We start from the raw sequence: 17,513 nt of genomic DNA, 5'->3' as shown, positions 1-17,513 counted from the left end.
CTATACAAAACTAATTGGATAGTTAAATAAATGATTGGATAATAGGATTCATTTTGTGATTTCAATATTAGTTATCTTCTTAGTAATTTTTTATCCAATGGTTTTAATATTAATTATCTTTCTCTTACAATGATAAACAATGTTTTAATCATAAATTTAAAGTATTTTTTTGGTCAAATCTTGTCACTATAAATTAATGTAAGATTTCATTATGGTTCAAGCCCAATAATAAACCGATCTAAACTGGTATTAACCTGACATTGAAAAATCGAAATACATCGAAATCAAATCGGACCAAAACCAAAATCGACTTAAAAACGAAGTTCCTTAATGAATTGGTTTTGGTCTCCCTCATTTCTAGGCCGAAACCAATGCAACCCGATTGAAACCAAACCAACTGATTGACACCCCTAGGTCGACTAACTGAGCTGCCCTTTTGGCTCATCGGGTTGACCGATTGATTTGTCAAAAAGGGTAGCCAACAGCCCGACCCTTTGTCATCGGGTTGGCCGGTTCATATGTCAGAAAAGGTCGCCAAAAGGATTTTGGCATATTTTTTTTACTATTTTGCCCTCCCTAGGGATCCCCCTATAAATAGAGTACCCTCCACATTTTCCAACACAATAGTTCACTCTTCCATCACCTCAAGCACCCCAATGTCGCTCCATCCTTCTCAATAAGCCTCCTCTTGCCCCCATTAAGCCCAAGGGCTTTCCCTCTTGCCAAAGAATCTTAAGTCTTAACCTCTAGCCAAAAACCTTAGAAGATCCCTAGAAAATCCCAAGAAAATCCTTAGAAAATCCTTTAAAACCCAAAAATCCCACTCTCCAAAGATCCAATACACTACCCAAGGAGCTCCTCCTTGCCCCTAGCCGGGTGAAACCAAAGGCGGTCTGATGCTTTGAGCCAAACAATCAAAAGAAGTTTGGAGAGAAGAGCTCCTCCCCTTTTGATCCCATCAAGGAAGTATAATCCCTAATCTTAATAGGCCCAATGTAGTCCAATATTGTTCCATGCGCTAGTGTAAAATAGTGTAAATATTTAGTTCGCATGATGTTATCTTGAATTGACCAGTCAAATATAGTTATGCTTGCAATTTGGAATGTATAAATTTAGGGGAGAAAATTTGAAATTTAAACATCTAGTACAAAGACTAGTTTAACAGGGTGAGATGGGTGTTTAACAACTCCCCACCTCCAAAATGTGATAGGAACCCAAATCTTTGGTCAGACCATATATGGAATCAACTCGGGCCCGATCCCCTAAAAGGGATGGGGCCTTCCAACTAGGTCCTAGGCTCTTATCATAGGTGGTGACTCCTAATCATTTTTTCTCTATCCCTCATTTCCTCAGTATAAGTGGTAGGGGAATACCCCAAAAGGGACCACAACACACCCCCCCCCCCAAGAATGGGGTTGTCTGTTGCAGTTTGTGGTTACCTCTGTTATAGGATAGGGATTGTCACTAAAAAAAAATGTAAAAGGGTTAAAAAGTAAAGTACAAATTATTTGACACTTGTTACAAGAAATTCCCTACAGAAAATGATTAGGTCACCAGCTAATCATAGCACATTATGAAGAAATGTGTATAGGAATGGTATCAGTTAGGGGTGTCAAAAAAGCTCGGTCAGCCGAACCCGCGCTAGCCAATCCTAAGCCCGAATAGAGCTTGGGTGAGATTTCAGCCCATAGGATGGTCTAGGGTTGAGAATTTCAGGCCCGAGGCTGGATTGAGCTGGGCCTGGGTTGAGGTCTCAACCCAATCCAATCCAACCCAATGCTATATATTAATGATTATAAATGGGTACTTATAGAAAAACATCTGCAAAAAGTCTTTTGTTTTCCATAATGTACATGTATACGAAAACCTTGGTCTTTGGCCTCTACAATTCATCAAGATAAAAAACCAAGTAACTAGTAGTACAGGATTGAGCTAAGCCCGACCCAATCCGGGTCCATCAAGGCTGTCTGGGTTGGTTTAAGCCCGACAAGGTTGGGCCTGGGATGAGATATCCCAGCCCAACCCTAGGGTTGAGTTAAGAGACTTAGGGTTTGGTTGGGGTTTTTTCAAAACCCAACCCAACCCTGCCCATTGACACCCCTAATATTAATGCACATGACAAAATAATGGAATTACTTAAACATTATTATTTCTCTGCTTATGAATTTGATAATTTGATCTTATGAATCACTTGTGCGTTAGGTGTTCATTTTTCCTCTATTACTACTACGACTTTCTTAAAAAAAAAAAAAAAGAAAAAAAAAATTATTGCAGTTGTTAGTATAGACTATAATGTATCATTGACTTCTGAAATTTAGATGGGGAAAATTATTTTTGTGGGGGAGTGTGGCCCTCGCGCCCAGACGCATAATGGATGAAATGACCTACCTCCCCCTTGAAATATAAAATGACGCTTATGTTAATGCTTCCTAGTGCGCTCCCATTGACCCTCACACATACGTAGGACCTACATTCCCCCACAGGAAATATTTTCCTTTTAAATAAATAGTTGATTAATTGATTGGTCACATTCATGTTAAAAGTCAATTGTGTGAATCACTATGTAATGTATTTTTAATAAGGGTTTTCAATTCACTATGCCGAGTGAAGTATAATAATTTACTATTTGTCACATAACAGTACATGGGTTAGTTCATTTGATAGAAGACCTAGCAAGCATCTCGTTGATGCAATTTTCAACTTGAAATGGGTAGAGGAAGTACGTAAAAAAAAAATTACAAAAGATTCCATTTAGTATTTTATATTCATCTCCATTTGATTTCATTTTGATAATTTTACTAAAACTTTAAAACAGTATTTGAGAAACTTTCCTTACTTTGGATCAACATTTGTCCATCGAGATGTGTTACACCCGTGCCCTAATCCCGTCAAATTTAAACATTTGACAATAGGTGATGCACCTAAGAGTGTTAGCACTACAACCTATTGCTTACATTAATTTATTGCATGGAGGGAATGAATGACCCTACATATCAGTGTAGATGTTTCCTATCAAACTGGAAGGGATTCAAAATATCGCTTTAATGGTAAGTGGTATGAACATCCCTCCACTTGACATTCAATATATAGTAAACACTCATCATATGACCATGCAAAAGTCCCTAGAGAACCACCCTACGTGTTGGCAAAAAGGATTGTAAAACAATAAAGTACAACAACTAGTATTGTCCACCTATAGCACCCACAAGTTGGACAGTAACCTATCGATGACCATCAACTGGTGGATCCTACAGTGTTAAATTCCATTTTTTCCCTATGGGACCCGCTACACGCATAGTGGGCTACTCTACCCTTATCCCCACACAACATGGGATCTATCCTATGACTTACACATCTAGTGATTCCAAGGTGGTGGGTCAGCCGTCCCAACACCAAGTTAAATCAATTTGGCCAAGGCCCATTGGACATGCAAACAGACCCTAATGGGTCTTGTTTATAAATATGAAAAAATGAGCCCTAAGTTCATTCCTCACTTGAGAAAAACATGGGAAGGGAGAGAGAGAAGGAGAAGAAGGGGAAGAAGGAGGAGATAGAGAACTCCTGGCTACTATCCATTGTTGCCGATTGCTTTCAAAGGTAAGAGAATCCTTCATATTTTATTTTCTCTCTCCATTTTGGGTTTTAGGTAAGTGGAGAATTGGGGTACCAGGATTAGAGTGGAAGCTTAACCCCGATGACCTAGGTTGACAGGGGTAGTGTATATTACCCTTCCCTACACGTTTCTCGAGCTTAAAGTAAGTTTCTCGAGCTTTGGGAGTATTTTTCTAAAATAAGAGTTTAGGGTTTTAACTGAAGAATCGGTTTAGGGTTTTAACTGAAGAATCGGTATAACTCTCAAATCGCCCAGTGAAAACACAATTAGTAAATGAAAGGTGGGAAGACTCTTTATAAACCCCACAAAATAAGTCCCGACAATCAAACTCGAGGTGGATAAGTCCCAAATTGCTTAGCCCTTTTTTCCTTTTCCACTGGTGGGTCCACTACCAATCGATGGTGACACCTACCAGTGGGTCTACTGATTAAAATCAACAACTTCTCATGTCACCGATTGATCTACCAATAGGAATAGACATCTATCGATGATTATCAACCAGTGGTGTCTGAGACCTAATGGGCCTCTGTCTATTTCACTGGTAGCACCCACCAGTAGGATAGACACCTACCGGTGGGCCATACTGAACTGCCCTTTTGGCATATTTTAGGGATTTTGAGAGACTTTCTAGGGGACCCTTTTAGACACTTTTTTGACATATTTTAACGTTTGTTACCATGTAACTAGGACAAAGATATTCACATCCGGTGAGGCCTAGCGGAGTATACTTTAGACATCTCTACTTTGGAATTTAACTCACTTTATCTATAGACAAGGTAAGTGGTGGTCTGAACTTAATTTGGAGTGTTTTAAATTTAGAATTGACGTATGCCATATCAAGTGTGTGTTTTGTAATTATTATAACATATATGCTTTATTGAATTGTATAAATTGTTGATTCTGTGATTATTGCGTGTGCTTGGAATTTGATATGGCGTAGGGTGACTCAGGTACCGTGATCGCCATAGTGTTGATTGCATCATGCATTTGGTTGTGCATTAAGGCTTGGATATGGAATGTAGTGTGACCGATGGAAATTTCGGTACTACATGTCCATACTAATTGTATATATACTATACTAGTGTGGACATGGAAGGCAGTATGGTCGATAGGAATTCTGGTACTACATGCTCATACTAGTTATATCAATATGAAAGGCATTTATATTATTGTGGTTAGGTCTAACTACCATGTGCTACGATCCCTTAGCAACATAGGGTGAGGTGTTCAGTAACACACCGTGGTATGTTCGATAAAGCCTCCTGGAATGCCACTTCCATGGCATGATGTGATTGTTACCAAAGGTGAAAACTAGTCCGTCATGACTGATAGTGATTCAATGTCATGACTGCCAAGAGAAGGTTAGCAAAGGTTTGTTAGATGACCAAGGGTGCATTTTGGGAATAGAAGGCTCCTATTCACGATTAGGGTTTGTATCGCTGGGTGACCGATGATGATATTAGGACTAAAGATACTTCCTAATGTGTTGTATAGAATGAATTCGACTTAGTTGTATGTTAGTTGATTATAATAAAATGAACTGCATCATCTCACAACATGGCTTATATGTGATCACTTGCATAGAACCCATCCCTTTATTGAGCTAGTGTGTTTCTTTTTAGATGATGACGCATGTATCGTGGTACCCATGTATAGTGACATATCCTCTTACATAGAGAACTACGGTAAAACTGGTGGACACCAGAGCCAGAGGATCATGGTTTGGATTGTGCATGTGACATCTGTGCCTACACAACACCGTAAGTAAGGATTAAAGTATCAGTATCGGTCGGTCAAAATTAAGATACGTATCAGAGGGTATCATATCGTATCGTATCGAAGATACGCTAAAGATACACATATAAATGGATAGGGAACACATTTTTATACACTTTGCATAAAAAATAGTTAAAAAAAAACTATATATAACATGTAGAATGCATAAATACTTAAGTAGAGGGTATCGTATTGATAGACAAATATATTGAGTTGAAAATGTTCAAAATGATGAGGTTTGAGTTTCTTACAGTTTTTTCTTTCCTCATTGCCATTGCCACTGTGATGAGTGCCGTGAAGAGTGTCGTGGTGGTTTAAATCCTTGGCTAGGACCTTCTTCTTCAATATGCATATTTATTGATTTAGTATTCAGTACATAATAGCATTTTTTTAGAAACTAAAATGAGATGCATCCAAAGAAAAATTTTTTTTTTTTTGTATTTTTCGAAATTTACATAAACTTGAAATGCACACTTTTTTTGGAAAAAATTGTGCATCTAATTTTACATCATGATCATTGGCCAAGTAAATTATATATATTTTTTTAAACTAAAATGAACCGAATTTTATAAAAAAATTGTATTTTTTTAGTATTTTTCTTTTTTTTTAATTAATTTTCGAAATAAAAAAATAAAAAATACAAACTATTTAGAAATTCTTTTTTTTATTTTTTTATAGAAGTTGTAGATTAAATGTTTTTAAAGAACATATAAAAAATCAACAAAGTGTGGACCAATATATTTGAGTAGATCTAAGAAATAAAAAAAAATTGAAACCCTCACTTTTTTGGGGAAAAAATGTGGGTTTCATTTGAAATCATGTATTTAGTAATTATAAGTTATGACATTATTTTTAAGAGTTGAATGAACTAAATTTTCTAAAAAAAAAAAAAAATTTTAGGGATTTTATTTTTTTTAAATTAATTTCGGAATAAAAAAATTAAAAAAATTTATTTTCTGAGAAAAATAAAAAATTTTCATGGAAGTTGTAGAACACTTGTTTTTACATAACATATAAAAAATTTAAACATTTTTAACGATTGAGCATGAGTAGATCTAAGAAATTTGAAAAAAATTGAAACCCTCATTTTCTCTTGAAAAAAATTTGTAAATCCTTATAAATCCAATGATTTCATGTAATAATGATGCACAAAATGTGATTCTAAGTATGGTGAACCTTAGATTTGTAAAATAACTTGAAAATCTAAGGTTAAAGTTGAAAAAAAATGAGTAAAGATTCAAGAACTTACTATTCAAATGTTTCAACTTTCAAGTTCAAGCCTTCAAGGTTTTTCTTGGACTATGTTTTTCTTCTTCTTTGAACCATTCACTTCCACAATGTTTCTTTCAATCTACCATTTGAGTTTCCAAAAATGTGTGTGAATCAAAGAGGAAGAAAGAAGAGAAATATAGAAAACTATTGGTGAGAGTTTGAAGTGTTTGTTTCAAACAACAAAAGACACATTCACACTTAAGTAGTTGTATCGTACCGATACGGTATGATATGGCTTGATACTGCATGATACATTCGATACGTGCCGATACTCTCAGGAATATTCATATTTTTAAAAGTCGTATTGCAGAGTATCATACGTATTGGTATCGATACGGTATGACACGATATGTTACGTACGATACGTCGATACACAAAAGAGGGCCCAAAATTTTCCGTAGCGTATCGATATGTATCATGCCAATGCTGAAATAACCTAGAGGGGGGTGAATAGGTTATACTAGTGGAATTTAACTCTTTTCGATAAATAGGTCACAAGTGTGACTGCAAGTTAAAATAATGCGGAGAGAATAAACCAAGTACAACCACAAACACAAGATTTATAGTGGTTCGACTCAATTCGAGTCTAGTCCACTCCCTACAAGAATCTTCTTGTAAGATATTCCATTAGTTCTTCCTTTTAGTACGGTAGGTAGGGAAAAAAACCTTTACAATCTTTTTCATGGATAAGAGTATCCTTACAAATCTTCTTTCCAGGCAGAGAGACGCCTTTACAATCTCTTTTAGAGGTAGAGAGACACCTTTCTCTTTTATGGATAAGAGAATCCTTACAATCCTAAGTACAATCTAGAATTGTAAAAACAGAAATAAATAGGAAATAGTGGAATAGAAGGAATACCTCAAGTGACGGTGCAAATGATGAGAATGAGATATGAATGATGCACCTTTTGTAAAATCCTCTCTTATGGCTTTGACTTGCACAGACGAGAGTAGAGGACTTTGATTGAGACTTGAGCCTTTTGTTGGGATCGGTGTAATAGAACAACTCAAGTAGAATATAATTCTTGAATGCTTGCAATACTGCTCTTAAAGCTCTTTCTTAATGAATATTTAATTAAGAGTGGTTTGGATATTTATAGGTGAACTTAGTGAAGCATTTTAGGCAGGAAATCAGGCTTTAACGGACGTATTCTGGGACCACCGGTCGATCACCATCGGTAGCCAATTGACCACCAAGAGCCATTGAGGCAAAATATAGTCGTTGGGGCACTTCCAGGAAGTCACCGGTCGATCGGGACTTTCTACCGGTCGACTGCCTATGGTCTCGGACAGTTTCGATTGACCGGGGCTTCCAGCCGGTCGACCGCTAACATGACATGCTCTGTTTTGACAGAATGCTGTCATACTGATCAGTTGTCAGTGTTTTGACCATAACTTTTCGGTCCGACTCAGATTGATCTGAGATCAGTTGCGTTAGAATCACAACTCAATTTCCTACAACTTCTATGAAGGTTTCATCTCTTGATACTAATTTTAAGATTCTCTAAAATACCCTTGAGTCAGGTTAATGTGTGTTCCACACCACTTAGAGACTTTCCATACTTGGTCAAGGTATGCTCTATGGTCATTCTAGTATGATGCAATGCACATGCATGTGGTGAGTGCATATATATATATATATATATATGGAAATTATAAATTACATTAAAAGTGACCAATCTATCCTAGTGGTCTTCTTCTTCACTTGAACTTTCCACTCTTTGGCACTTCATCTTCTTTTCTTCTTATTTGCTATTCCATGTCTTGATTCGACCTTTTAAGTGTTTCTTCAAGCTAATTACACTCTCTTTAAACTAATGACATTTTATCAAACCAAGTTAAATATGTATGTTTGTTTGTTAACACCAAAACATAGCAAGGAGTGTGGACATGTTTCCTAACAATCTCCCCCTTTTTGGTGATGACAAACAAACACAGACAATAAAACCAAATACAAGAAATGATAGTAACACTGTATAAAGGTCAATAAGATAATTTAATTCAATTCAGTGCCAGAAAATAAACAAGGATAGATATTGTCATTTCCATAAACAATTAAAGATAGATGTTGTCATGCTGTCATTTTCAGGAATAAATATTCTCCCCCTTTTGTCAACAGCAAAAAGGGAATCAAAACGACACAAGAGATTAAAATACTCCCCCTGAGTATGTGCCAAAAAATAACACATAGAAAAGTATTATAAGTTCAACTTTTCATAAGTATCAAAAGTATATAAAAAGAAACGACTGAAACAAACATGAAGTTGCAAGAAAAAAAATAACTCTTAATCCGTTGCATCCTCATCCTCCATGTCTACCTCTTCATCGTCTTCTTCGTCATCTTCATCTTCCTCGTCGTTGCGTAGGAGCTTGAGAATCTCATTCTGCTTTCTTTTCATTTTTTCCAACTGGGCAAGGATGTTGTTTCCAACTTTCTAAAGATCAGCAACTGTCGCATAGGCTGATGTCTCATCACTTCCTGGTTGCTGTGGCTGGCTAGGTCCAGCAGCAGTCTTTTTGGGATTTGTGGGCTGCTGGGGAAGAAGATGCATTTTGCAAATAGTGGAAAGATTGATCTCTTGAGGAAACGGGTCAAATGATTCACCAGAAAAATCTACATGAAAGTGGTCCATGATTTGGCAAATCATACTTCCATAGGGAAGATTTCCCTTTTGAAGTCTATCACTATGGGTAATCATGGTTTTGAGTAGAATATAAGGAAGGTTGACGGTTATAGTCTTGCAAACATAGTAGGTGAGATAACCATGAAATGGGGAGACTTCATCTCTATGATCACTCTTTGGGAGGATGTTGTAGGAGATGATGAGATTTACAATCCTCCCTATATCAGTGAGTTCCTTAGCTTTAATTTTGTGAGTATTAGCATATTCCTTCATGATGCTAGAATACACACAGTCAACATCCATGAATTGTTCTATATAGGTCTTGGGTTGGTAGTATTTTAGTTCTCCTGTCACAAAAATGTCTAGGATTTCTCCTAAAATCATGATGTCTATATCTATAGGAACTCCCTTAACATAGGAATGGACCAGAAGGTTGTCACCTTCACCAGAGAAAGTAAGGTTACAAAAGAATATTTTGACAAGATGGGGATAACAATGAGAGTCAAGTTTGAGAATGTTGCCCCATCCCAAAGCATTAAACAGGTCTTTGATGTCATACCTGGACAAAGAGTCGGAATTGATGGTCCTACCTTGCTCTATGTTGCGAGAGATGTAGAGATCCCATGATTCTTAAGCAATGGAGGAGGAGAACCATGTATCTTTGTCAGAGACCTTCCTTTTTCCCTTCTAAGCTACCGTTTTCTTGCCTCTATGTGGGCGGTGAGAGTCCATGATGATTGGAGGTATAAGAGGGAAAGAGAGGCAAAGCTTTTGGGAGATGAATAGGAATGGATCTTGAGAGATCTAGGTTAAAAAGAAGTTCTAAGCTAAGGTTTTGAAAGATGAAGAGTCGAAATGGGGTTTTAGGCCAAATAGGGTTTTAAAGTTGAAAAAATGGGTTAAAAAAATCAATTTAAAAGAGTCTGGAATCAAAATTTTGGCGACGCTGGTCGATCGGTTATATGGTGGCGGTCGACCGGTAACCCTTTCGGTTAGAGGCGGTCGACCAAAAGTTTTTGGCGGTCGATCTGTAATCTATTCGGTCAGTGTCGGTCAACAGGTATATTGGGGCAATCGACCGATAGAGTCCAAGAAGCTTGAGAACCTAGAAAATTATGGATGTGGAAAGGATTTTTCAAGTCCGGGCTTTTGGAAAAGAATATTCAAGAAGGAATGTTTATTCATTCAGCCAAACGGGTTGCAAATGCCAAGCTCCTTCCTTAGGAAACTAAAATGCTCTTCATCAAGAGGTTTAGTGAATATATCTGCGAGTTGTTTATCAGTTTCAATGAATTCTAGAGAGACATCGCCATTTTGAATGGTGTCTCGTAGAAAGTGGTGTCGAATATCAATGTGCTTTGCCCTTGAGTGTAAAATGGGATTTTTACTCAANGGCGGTCGACCGGTTGAGTCCAACAAATTGTCAGAACCTAAAAATTTTTGGCTGTGAAAAGGATTTTTCAAGTCCAGGGCTTTAGGAAAAGAATTTTTCAAAAAGAAATGTTTATTCAGCCAAACGGGTTGCAAATGCCAAGTTCCTTCCTTAGGAAACTAAAACGCTCTTCACCAAGAGGTTTAGTAAATATATCTGCGAGTTGTTTATCAGTTTCAATGAATTCTAGAGAGACATCACCATTTTGAATGGTGTCTCGTAGAAAGTGGTGTCGAATATCAATGTGCTTTGCCCTTGAGTGTAAAATGGGATTTTTACTCAAGTTTATGGCACTGGTGTTATCGCACATGATTGGGCAAGATTCGAAACGCACTCCAAAGTCCTGGAGAGTTTGCTTCATCCAAAGGATTTGAGCACAACATCTACCAGCTGCAACATATTTAGCTTCTGTGGTAGATAAAGCAACGGAGTTTTGTTTCTTGCTAAACCAAGAGACAAGGCAAGAGCCGAGAAAGTGACAAGTACCACTGGTACTTTTTCTGTCAATATGGCAACCTGCGAAGTCAGCATCAGAAAAGCTGACCAAGTCAAGGGGTTGGTTTTTGGGGTACCATAACCCAACATCACAAGTACTTTTCAGATATTTAAAAATTCTTTTTACAGCAGTGAGGTGAGATCTCTTGGGATCAGCTTGAAACCGAGCACATGCACATACACTGTACATGATGTCAGGTCTATTTGCTGTTAGATATAGAAGGCTTCCAATCATGCCTCTATATCTAGTTACATCCTCAGAAGGTCCATCCTCATCCTTGGTTAGTTTCAAGGATGAGCTCATCGGAGTGTCTGAAGATTTTTGACTGTTAATGTCAAATTTCTTTAGCAGCTCCTTGGTGTATTTGCTTTGATTTATGAAAATTCCATTATCAGTCTGTTTTATTTGAAGTCCAAGGAAGAAATTTAACTCTCCCATCATACTCATTTCAAATTCACTGCTCATTTTGTTACTGAATTCAGTACACATTCTCTCGTTGGTTAAGCCAAAAATGATATCATCTACATAGATTTGAACAATGAGTATGTCATTCTTCAGGTTCTTCACGAACAGGGTTGTGTCAATCCTCCCCCTTGAGAAGCCACTTTCTATCAAGAAAGTGCTTAATCTCTCATACCAAGCTCTAGGGGCTTGTTTGAGTCCATATAGAGCTTTCTCAAGTTTATAGACATGGTTTGGAAACTTAGGGTCTTCAAAGCCGGGAGGTTGAGCTACATATACCTCTTATTGAATGTATCCATTCAAGAAGGCACTTTTGACATCCATTTGATATAGTTTAAAGTTCTTATGGCATGCAAAAGCTAGTAACATTCTAATGGACTCCAACCTTGCTACTGGTGCATAGGTTTCATCATAGTCTATTCCCTCTTGCTGGTTATACCCTTTGGCAACTAATCTTGCTTTGTTTCTCACTATGTTCCCATCTTCATCCAGTTTATTACGAAAGACCCACTTAGCACCAATGATGGTGTGGTGATCAGGTCTAGGGACAAGTTCCCATACCTTGCTTCTTTCAAACTGGTGAAGCTCCTCTTGCATAGCTATAATCCAATCACTGTCTTTTAGTGCTTCTTCTATGTTCTTGGGTTCGATCCTTGAGATAAATGCAGTGTGATTGCATACCTCTCGGGTTTTAGATCTAGTCTGAATTTCTTCATCTAGATCTCCTATGATGTTTTCTAAGGGATGATTCCTATGAGGAATGACTTCCTTAGGTAGTGTTTCTAATTTTTCTATGGTAACATCATTTGAATCGTTAAGAGAAATATCATTAGTTTTGTTCTTAAGTTCATCAATTATAATATTATCATCATCAGCAAGAGATTTATTTAAATCATTAGGTAAAGATTCATCAAATCTTACATTCATAGATTCTTCAACCATTAAAGATTTTTTATTAAAAATTCTATATGCCCTACTGTTGAGTGAGTATCCTAAGAATATTCCTTCATCAGATTTTGCATCAAATTTTCCAAGATAATTTTTGGTGTTTAAGATGAAGCATTTACATCCAAATACTCTAAAGTAGTTTACTTTTGGTATTTTACCAAAGTACAGTTCATAAGGAGTTTTAAGAAGCAAAGGTCTAAGGATTATTCTATTTAGTACATAACATGCTGTATTTACAGCTTCAGCCCAAAAGTACTTAGGCAAAGTGTATTCATTAAGCATAGTCCTTGCAGTCTCTTGTAATGACCTGTTTTTCCTTTCAACTACTCCATTTGATTGAGGTGTTCTAGGAGCGGAGAAGTTATGGTCAATACCATACTTGTTGCAGTATAAGTCAAATTGACTTATATTGTCAAATTCTCCTCCATGATCACTCCTCACAGAGGTTATAGTGTACCCTTTCTGATTTTGCAATCTGTTACATAGAGTTGCAAATTCATCGAAGGCATCATTTTTATTTTTCAGAAAAACAGTCCAAGTATATCTAGAGTAGTCATCAACAATTACAAAGGTGTAATTTTTACCACTCATACTAGATATGTTGATAGGTCCAAATAAGTCTAGGTGAAGTAATTCCAATGGTCTAGAGGAAGAGACAATATTCTTCGACTTGTGGGAGACCTTGGTTTGTTTGCCTTTTTGACAGGCATCACAAAAACTATCTATTTCATACTTGATTTTAGGGAGGTTCCTCACAAGATCCTTGGATGCTATGGTTTGAATCAACTTGACATTTATATGTCCAAGTCTTCTATGCCATAATGAAGACTCACTATGGTTGGAAACCAAACATGCATTTAAGGAACTTACTTCATCAAGTATACAAACATAAATGTTGTTTTTCCTAGATCCTTTTAGTATTAGATTATCATTTGCATCTTTGATGCAACAGTGGGAGACATTGAATTCTACTTTGTATCCAATGCTACATAATTGACTTACACTTAGGAGATTATAGTTCAAATTTTTCACAAAGTACACATTCGAGATTGAAATACCTCCAAGTTTATTTTTCCAATACCAGCAATCTTTCCTTTGCTGTCATCTCCAAAGGAGACCCATCCTCCATCATAGTCCCGTAAGCTTGAGAATAGGTTCTTGTTGGATGTCATGTGTTTGGAGCATCCACTGTCGATGACCCATTCAGCTTCCACCTTATTCTCCAAGCAAACCTATAACAGAAATTTAATCGTACATTGGTCCCCATAATCTCATGGGTCCATCATTGTTAGTGTCAAACTTCCTGACTGGAACCCAAATGGTTTTGTACTTTTTAGGATTTTGGTTATGCCTTTGGAATGGCCTTAGGTTTCTTTGAGTCCTCTGTTTTTCATAAGATCCATTTGATCTTTGTGGAGTATAGTATCTATAGAGTCCTTGGTTTTGGTATTTCCCTTGTGGTCTATAAGTCTCCCTAGGATAGTTCTTATATCCTTGGAATTGCCTTTGGGGCCTCTCAATAGAGTACTCTCTATGAGGTTGGGTTTTTCTATACCTGGGCATAGGTCTAAAGTTTTCTTGAGGCCTATATTGCCTTCTTAGGGGTGTGTAGTAGTAGGCATGGTTAACTCTTGATCTCTCAGTTTGAGAGTTGGGTTTCTTCCTTTTCTTGGAGTGACACTGGTTTATGGAGTGTCCTGTCTTTTTACAAAAACTACATTTAATGTAGGAGGTGGATGGTTGGTTTCTTTGGTCACCCCTTCTTGGATTCCCATTTCTAGATGGATTTTGTCCATCATAACCTAGTCCTTCTCTTTCATTTGGACTATTCCTTTGAGAACCTAGAAGGTTGTTAAGGTTCTTTTGCCCCTGGGTAAAGGTGCAGAGGGTGGAGTTCAACTTAAAGTTTTCTTCCTCCAGTTCACTTACCTTTGAGGTTAGTGCCTCCACTCTCTTATTTAGTGTTTCAACCTCTTTTTCAAGTTTACTTTTATCAGACTCTAATTTTATACTTTCTTCATATAGGGCCTCAAAGGCTTCTTGAAGTTCTTCATTAGAGTCCCTTACTAAAAGTTCAGGTTGAATTTCACATACCTCTTGTTCTTCATCTCCGATGGCCATCAAGGCGAGGTTGGTGACTTCTTCTCCAAATTCACTTTTCTCTTCTTCATCACTTGAGTCCCATGTAGCTGCATAGGCCTTTCTTTTTGATTTATTTGGGCATTCAGTTCTGAAATGTCCAGGATTTCTGCACTCAAAACAAACTATGTCTTTAGTAGGAATTTCCTTGGGTTTAATTTTTGTTTTACCTTTTTCCCCATAGGATTTGTCACCGTAGGATTTGTTCTTGTGTTGGAATCTTCCTTTCTGTTTGAGGAATTTGTTGAATTTCCTCATGATGAGTGAAATTTCCTTTTCCATGTCGAATTCTTCATCTTCTTCATCATCACTTTCTTCTTCGATAGGTTGAGTTGATTTTAGCGCTATGGTTCTCCTTTTCTCAGAATTTGGTTTGTCGGCATTCAACTCTACTTCATGCGTTTGGAGAGATCCAAGCAAGTAGTCCAAGGAGATTTTCGTCAAATCTTTGGCTTCTTCTATTGTTGTTTTCTTGGGTCTCTAAGCTGCAGGTAAGGCTCTTAAGATTTTTCTGACTTTTTCAGCGTTAGTATAAGTCTTGCCTAAACCTTTAAGATTATTCACAATATCAGTAAATCTAGTGAACATAGAAGTTATTGACTCATTTTCTTTCATAGAGAATGACTCGTAATCAGAGACAAGTTGATCTACCTTTCTTTCTTTTACCTCTGCTGTACCTTCGTGTGTGACAAGAAGCATATCCCAAATTTCTTTCGCTGTGTCACATGCAATGACTCGGTTGAACTCTTGTTCATTGAGGGCACATTGAAGGTACGTAATAGCACGGAAGTTGTACTGGATGAGGATGATGTCTTCAGCCGTCCATTCTCCTTCATCCTTCGGTACTGTCTTTCCATCAACTATCTTGGTGATAATGTATGGTCCATTCTCTATGGCTCTCCATACAAGAATGTTGTTACCACACACAAAATTCTTGAATCTGCACTTCCAGAAAGAAAAGTTTTCTCCATTAAAGTACGGGGGTCTCGAGGCGTTCATGCCTTCTGGTGGTCCTTGGAATGTGGCCATGGTCTTTGACTCACTATTAAGACGATATAGTCTTAAATAAATTGAGCTCCCGCTCTGATACCAATTGAAATAACCTAGAGGGGGGGTGAATAGGTTATACTAGTGAAATTTTAACTCTTTTCGATGTATAGAACACAAGTGTGATTGTAATTTAAAACAATGCGGAATAAATAAAATGGGCACAATCACACAACACAATATTTATAGTGGTTCGACTCAATCCGAGTCTAGTCCACTCCCTACAAGAATCCTCTTGTAAGGTATTCCACTAGTACTCCCTTTCAGTACAGTAGGTAGGGAAGAAAACCTTTACAATCTTTTTCACGGATAAGAGTATCCTTACAAATCTCCTTTACAGGCAGAGAGACACCTTTACAATCTCCTTTGCAGGTAGAGATGCACCTTACAATCTCCTTTAAGGTAGAGAGGCACCTTACACTCTTTTAAGGATAAGAGGATCCTTACAATCTCTTAAGGATGAGAGGGTCCTTACACAAGCCTAAGTACAGTCTAGACTTAATGTAAAATAGAAAATGGAGAAGTGGAATAAAAGAGAATTACCTCCGGTGTGGTGCAAATGAAATATGCAATGATGATAGAATGAATGCACCTTTTGAAGTCTTCTTTATGCTTGTAATGTAAATGCCAAGATGTAGATGAAGACTTGTAGATGATCTTGAGTTCTTCTTGAATGTAAAATGAAGAACTTGAACTCAAGAGATGGTGTAGACCAATTCTCACTTCTAATGCTCAAATAATGCTTCTCTAAAGTTGGGATTTATTATCTTCTAATGAGTGGTATTAGAGGTATTTATAGATGAGCTTAGGAGAGCATTTTAGGTAGTAAATCTCACTCAAACGGTCATATTCTGGGTCCACCGGTCGACCTCCATCGGTAGCCGGTCAACCGCTAAGAGCCGTTGAGGCAAAATATAGCCGTTGGGGCACTTCCAGGCAGTCACCGGTCGACCGGGACTTTTATCCGGTCGACCGCCTATGGTCTCGGACATGTCCGGTCGACCGGGTCTTCCAGCCGGACGACCGCCTATGGTCTCGAACATGTCCGGTCGACCGGGGCTTCCAGCCGGTCGACCGTCAACATGACATGCTCTGTTTTGACAGACTGCTGTCATACTGACCAGTCATCAGTGTCTTGACCATAACTTTTCGGTCCGACTTCAGAATGATCTGAGATCAGTTGCGTTAGATTCACAACTCAATTTCCTACAACTTCTATGAAGGATTCATCTCCTAATTCTGATTTTAAGATTCCCTAAAAATACCCTTGATCAGGTTACTGTGTGTTCCACACCACTTAGAGACTTTCCATACCTAGTCAAGACATGCTCTATAGTCATTCTAATATGATGCAATGCACATGCATGAGGTGAGTGCATATAAGTAGGTAGACATTACAAATTACATTGTAAATAACTTAATCTATCCTAGTGATCTTCTTCTTCACTTGAATCTTCCATTCTTTGGCCCTTCATCTTCTTTCCTTCTTGTTTGTTGTTTCATGTCTTTAAGCTTAGCTTCATGTCTTGATTCGACCTTTGATCTTCTAAGGATTTCTTCAAGCTTAATCACATTATCAATCAAGTTAAAGATGTATGTTTGTTTGTTAACACCAAAACATGGCAAGGAGTGTGGACATGTTTCCCAACAATATGATGTTATGCATGGCATATGTGCAGGATGGGTGGTTGGGACTAGCCACTT

Source organism: Macadamia integrifolia, chromosome 1 (assembly GCF_013358625.1).
Source record: "Macadamia integrifolia cultivar HAES 741 chromosome 1, SCU_Mint_v3, whole genome shotgun sequence".
Lineage (NCBI taxonomy): Eukaryota > Viridiplantae > Streptophyta > Magnoliopsida > Proteales > Proteaceae > Macadamia > Macadamia integrifolia.
Note: the sequence above shows the minus strand (reverse complement) of the source record.